The sequence below is a fragment of the Diachasmimorpha longicaudata genome, chromosome 4, assembly GCF_034640455.1.
Source record: "Diachasmimorpha longicaudata isolate KC_UGA_2023 chromosome 4, iyDiaLong2, whole genome shotgun sequence".
In the NCBI taxonomy this organism is placed as follows: Eukaryota; Metazoa; Arthropoda; class Insecta; order Hymenoptera; family Braconidae; genus Diachasmimorpha; species Diachasmimorpha longicaudata.
In genome coordinates, this window is record NC_087228.1 from 1,749,521 (window position 1) to 1,755,071 (window position 5,551).

The following is a 5,551-nucleotide window of genomic DNA, read 5'->3' on the forward strand; positions in this document are numbered from 1 at the left end:
AATGGCGCCAGCCAAATTGTCCTAGCTATGATATTTCCAAAGATATCGACGGAAAACGCTATGACTCCGAATCCGGGCCGTTTTGCTCTAGGAGGCCCAGGAGCCGAGAAAAATGCGAAAAACTAAAAAAATTGATTTTAGACAATTCCCGGACCCGTAGGAAGCTCGGAAATCGTCTCACGAATCCAATGGCGCCAGCCAAATTGTCCTAGCTATGATATTTCCAAAGATAGAGGCGACAAACGGTGTGATCCCACATTCGGGCCCGTTTTGCTCTCGGAGCCATAGGAGTTGGACTGATGTGCAGGCGGAGGGCAATCGAACTGATGCGCATGCGCAGAAGAATCGGACTGATGCGCAGGCGCAGAGGAGTGGAACTCATGCGCGGAGCAGGAGGATCCTACTGACGCGCACGCGCAGAGGCATCGGACTGATGCGCATGCGCAGAGGAATCGGACTGATGCGCTGGCGCAGAGGAGTGGTATTGATGCGCAGCAGCAGAAGAATCGGACTGATGCGCATGCGCAGAGCCATCGGACTGATGCGCATGTGCAGAAGAATCAGACTGACTGACGAAAAACGGTATGAGTCCGAATCCGGGCCCGTTTTGCTCTAGGAGGCCCAGAAGCCGAGAAAAACGCGAAAAATTAAAAAAATTGATTTTAGACAATTCCCGGACCCGTAGGAAACTCGGAGATCGTCTCACGAATGCAATGGCGCCAGCCAAATTGTCCTAGCTATGATATTTCCAAAGATATGGGCGAAAAACGGTACGAGCCCAAATCCGGGCCCGTTTAGCTCTGGGTAGCCCAGGAGCCGAGAAAAACGCGAAAAACCAAAAAAATCGACTTTAGAAAATTCCCGGGCCCCTAGAAAAATCGGAAATCGTCTCACGAATCCCATGGCGCCAGCCAAATTGTCCTAGCTATGATATTTCCCAAGATATGGGCGAAAACCGCTACGAGCCCAAATCCGGGCCCGTTTAGCTCTGGGTGGCCCAGGAGCCGAGAAAAACGCGAAAAACCAAAAAAATCGACTTTAGAAAATTCCCGGAGCCGTAGAGAAATCGGAAATCGACTCACGAATCCAATGGCGCTAGCCAAATTGTCATATCTATGATATTTCCAAACATAGAGGCGACAAACGGTGTGATCCCAAATTCGGGCCCGTTTTGCTCTCGGAGCCATAGGAGTTGGACTGATGTGCAGCCGGAGAGCAATCGAACTGATCCGCATGCGCAGAAGAATCGGACTGATGCGCAGGCGCAGAGGAGTGGAACTGATGCCCAGGAGCAGGAGGATCCTACTGACGCGCACGCGCAGAGGCATCGGACTGATGCGCATGCGCAGAGGAATCGGACTGATGCGCAGGCGCAGAGGAGTGGTATTGATGCGCAGCAGCAGAAGAATCGGACTGATGCGCATGCGCAGAGCCATCGGACTGATGCGCATGGGCAGAAGAATCAGACTGACTGACGAAAAACGGTGTGATCCCAAATCCGGGCCCGTTTTGCTCTAGGAGGCCCAGGAGCCGAGAAAAACGCGAAAAACTAAAAAAATTGATTTTAGACAATTCCCGGACCCGTAGGAAACTCGGAGATCGTCTCACGAATGCAATGGCGCCAGCCAAATTGTCCTAGCTATGATATTTCCAAAGATATGGGCGAAAAACGGTACGAGCCCAAATCCGGGCCCGTTTAGCTCTGGGTAGCCCAGGAGCCGAGAAAAACGCGAAAAACCAAAAAAATCGACTTTAGAAAATTCCCGGGCCCCTAGAAAAATCGGAAATCGTCTCACGAATCCCATGGCGCTAGCCAAATTGTCCTAGCTATGATATTTCCCAAGATATGGGCGAAAAACGCTACGAGCCCAAATCCGGGCCCGTTTAGCTCTGGGTGGCCCAGGAGCCGAGAAAAACGCGAAAAACCAAAAAAATCGACTTTAGAAAATTCCCGGAGCCGTAGAGAAATCGGAAATCGACTCACGAATCCAATGGCGCTAGCCAAATTGTCATATCTATGATATTTCCAAACATAGAGGCGACAAACGGTGTGATCCCAAATTCGGGCCCGTTTTGCTCTCGGAGCCATAGGAGTTGGACTGATGTGCAGGCGGAGAGCAATCGAACTGATCCGCATGCGCAGAAGAATCGGACTGATGCGCAGGCGCAGAGGAGTGGAACTGATGCCCAGGAGCAGGAGGATCCTACTGACGCGCACGCGCAGAGGCATCGGACTGATGCGCATGCGCAGAGGAATCGGACTGATGCGCAGGCGCAGAGGAGTGGTATTGATGCGCAGCAGCAGAAGAATCGGACTGATGCCAATGCGCAGAGCCATCGGAATGATGCGCATGGGCAGAAGAATCAGACTGACTGACGAAAAACGGTGTGATCCCAAATCCGGGCCCGTTTTGCTCTAGGAGGCCCAGGAGCCGAGAAAAACGCAAAAAAATAAAAAAATCGACTTTAGAAAATTCCCGGACCCATAGAAAAATCGGAAATCGTCTTACGAATCCAATGGCGCTAGCCAAATTGTCCTAGCTATGATATTTCCAAAGATATGGGCGAAAAACGGTATGAGCCCAAATCCGGGCCCGTTTTGCTCTAGGAGGCCCAGGAGCCGAGAAAAACGCGAAAAACTAAAAAAATCGACTTAAGACAATTCCCGGACCCCTAGAAAAATCGGAAATCGTCTCACGTATAGAATGGCACCAGCCAAATTGTCCTAGCTATGATATTTCCAAAGATATCGACGGAAAACGCTATGACTCCGAATCCGGGCCCGTTTTGCTCTAGGAGGCCCAGGAGCCGAGAAAAACGCGAAAAACTAAAAAAATTGATTTTAGACAATTCCCGGACTCGTAGGAAACTCGGAAATCGTCTCACGAATCCAATGGCGCCAGCCAAATTGTCCTAGTTATGATATTTCCAAAGATAGAGGCGACAAACGGTGTGATCCCACATTCGGGCCCGTTTTGCTCTCGGAGCCATAGGAGTTGGACTGATGTGCGGGCGGAGAGCAATCGAACTGATGCGCATGCGCAGAAGCATCGGACTGACTGACGAAAAACGGTGTGATCCCAAATCCGGGCCGGTTTAGCTCTGGGTGGCCCAGGAGCCGAGAAAAACGCGTAAAAGGAAAAAATCGACTTTGGAAAATTCCCGGACCCCTAGAAAAATCGGAAATCGTCTCACGTATAGAATGGCACCAGCCAAATTGTCCTAGCTATGATATTTCCAAAGATATCGACGGAAAACGGTATGAGTCCGAATCCGGGCCCGTTTTGCTCTAGGAGGCCCAGGAGCCGAGAAAAACGCGAAAAACTAAAAAAATTGATTTTAGACAATTCCCGGACCCGTAGGAAACTCGGAGATCGTCTCACGAATGCAATGGCGCCAGCCAAATTGTCCTAGCTATGATATTTCCAAAGATATGGGCGAAAAACGGTACGAGCCCAAATCCGGGCCCGTTTAGCTCTGGGTAGCCCAGGAGCCGAGAAAAACGCGAAAAACCAAAAAAATCGACTTTAGAAAATTCCCGGGCCCCTAGAAAAATCGGAAATCGTCTCACGAATCCCATGGCGCCAGCCAAATTGTCCTAGCTATGATATTTCCCAAGATATGGGCGAAAAACGCTACGAGCCCAAATCCGGGCCCGTTTAGCTCTGGGTGGCCCAGGAGCCGAGAAAAACGCGAAAAACCAAAAAAATCGACTTTAGAAAATTCCCGGAGCCGTAGAGAAATCGGAAATCGACTCACGAATCCAATGGCGCTAGCCAAATTGTCATATCTATGATATTTCCAAACATAGAGGCGACAAACGGTGTGATCCCAAATTCGGGCCCGTTTTGCTCTCGGAGCCATAGGAGTTGGACTGATGTGCAGGCGGAGAGCAATCGAACTGATCCGCATGCGCAGAAGAATCGGACTGATGCGCAGGCGCAGAGGAGTGGAACTGATGCCCAGGAGCAGGAGGATCCTACTGACGCGCACGCGCAGAGGCATCGGACTGATGCGCATGCGCAGAGGAATCGGACTGATGCGCAGGCGCAGAGGAGTGGTATTGATGCGCAGCAGCAGAAGAATCGGACTGATGCCAATGCGCAGAGCCATCGGAATGATGCGCATGGGCAGAAGAATCAGACTGACTGACGAAAAACGGTGTGATCCCAAATCCGGGCCCGTTTTGCTCTAGGAGGCCCAGGAGCCGAGAAAAACGCAAAAAAATAAAAAAATCGACTTTAGAAAATTCCCGGACCCATAGAAAAATCGGAAATCGTCTTACGAATCCAATGGCGCTAGCCAAATTGTCCTAGCTATGATATTTCCAAAGATATGGGCGAAAAACGGTATGAGCCCAAATCCGGGCCCGTTTTGCTCTAGGAGGCCCAGGAGCCGAGAAAAACGCGAAAAACTAAAAAAATCGACTTAAGACAATTCCCGGACCCCTAGAAAAATCGGAAATCGTCTCACGTATAGAATGGCACCAGCCAAATTGTCCTAGCTATGATATTTCCAAAGATATCGACGGAAAACGCTATGACTCCGAATCCGGGCCCGTTTTGCTCTAGGAGGCCCAGGAGCCGAGAAAAACGCGAAAAACTAAAAAAATTGATTTTAGACAATTCCCGGACTCGTAGGAAACTCGGAAATCGTCTCACGAATCCAATGGCGCCAGCCAAATTGTCCTAGCTATGATATTTCCAAAGATAGAGGCGACAAACGGTGTGATCCCACATTCGGGCCCGTTTTGCTCTCGGAGCCATAGGAGTTGGACTGATGTGCGGGCGGAGAGCAATCGAACTGATGCGCATGCGCAGAAGCATCGGACTGACTGACGAAAAACGGTGTGATCCCAAATCCGGGCCGGTTTAGCTCTGGGTGGCCCAGGAGCCGAGAAAAACGCGTAAAAGGAAAAAATCGACTTTGGAAAATTCCCGGACCCCTAGAAAAATCGGAAATCGTCTCACGTATAGAATGGCACCAGCCAAATTGTCCTAGCTATGATATTTCCAAAGATATCGACGGAAAACGGTATGAGTCCGAATCCGGGCCCGTTTTGCTCTAGGAGGCCCAGGAGCCGAGAAAAACGCGAAAAACTAAAAAAATTGATTTTAGACAATTCCCGGACCCGTAGGAAACTCGGAGATCGTCTCACGAATGCAATGGCGCCAGCCAAATTGTCCTAGCTATGATATTTCCAAAGATATGGGCGAAAAACGGTACGAGCCCAAATCCGGGCCCGTTTAGCTCTGGGTAGCCCAGGAGCCGAGAAAAACGCGAAAAACCAAAAAAATCGACTTTAGAAAATTCCCGGGCCCCTAGAAAAATCGGAAATCGTCTCACGAATCCCATGGCGCCAGCCAAATTGTCCTAGCTATGATATTTCCCAAGATATGGGCGAAAAACGCTACGAGCCCAAATCCGGGCCCGTTTAGCTCTGGGTGGCCCAGGAGCCGAGAAAAACGCGAAAAACCAAAAAAATCGACTTTAGAAAATTCCCGGAGCCGTAGAGAAATCGGAAATCGACTCACGAATCCAATGGCGCTAG